The sequence below is a fragment of the Limulus polyphemus genome, unplaced genomic scaffold (genome assembly GCF_000517525.1).
Source record: "Limulus polyphemus unplaced genomic scaffold, Limulus_polyphemus-2.1.2 Scaffold2602, whole genome shotgun sequence".
NCBI lineage: Eukaryota > Metazoa > Arthropoda > Merostomata > Xiphosura > Limulidae > Limulus > Limulus polyphemus.
In genome coordinates, this window is record NW_013668212.1 from 25,277 (window position 1) to 26,190 (window position 914).

The following is a 914-nucleotide window of genomic DNA, read 5'->3' on the forward strand; positions in this document are numbered from 1 at the left end:
TTACGCACCGCTGCGTCACACGTTTGTGACAGTAATTTACGTTACAAGTACTTAATTCCAATTATATTAGTTTGTGTATCAACTATTTTTAAATGAAACTAAACTACCTGTTACATGTATTTATTATGCACAACGGATACGCATACGGCAAGAAATCTAGTAGCTAGTAATATAAGAAGCTAATGTTTTCCCCAATCCAGAAACATGTATCGAACATTCATATGTTAAGACATAAATTACCTTGAACAGCAATGAAGTTGAGATTTTATCTGCCTTTCGACACAGCTCTGGACAAATTTAGCCATACAAACTAAGTCAGAACAATAGATGTCAAAACGTGTGGATGGTAGAATTCCGGAGAGCGGTGACACGACGCTGCAATTCCTTGTATCTCACCCTCGTGTCTAATCTTAACCATCCTCGATGCTCACGCTCTGCTCATTCTTCTAACACTTGCATGCACAAGATATGTCCTCACGCGTTCCGCGCGCACATGCATATTATGTTCTCACCAATAAGGAGAAGAGACATAAAAACTATATATGTGTGAATGATTCTTCTTTCTGTGGGCGGAGAAAAGAAAGTAAAAAGATGTGAGTTCGCCATCTGGTGTCCGACTTGGACATTGGGATCTACGGAGTTTATAGGAAAATCGTAAAAACTCCAGTTTTATAAATGCGAAAATTAACGTTGCAGTTTCTCGGGTGTGGCATAACTTTTTTTAGGTAAACAGATCAAATGTTAACATAAAAATATCGTTATTTTTAGGGAAAACAGTCATTAACTTCTAGATTGGTAAATTAGTAAAGACGGGGAATTCGCGAAGTGTAAAACCAAAAATTCTGTCTTTAAAATGCATTTGAAACTTAAATTTAATGCGTCTTGAGAGCTATAACACAACTCCGATATACTTT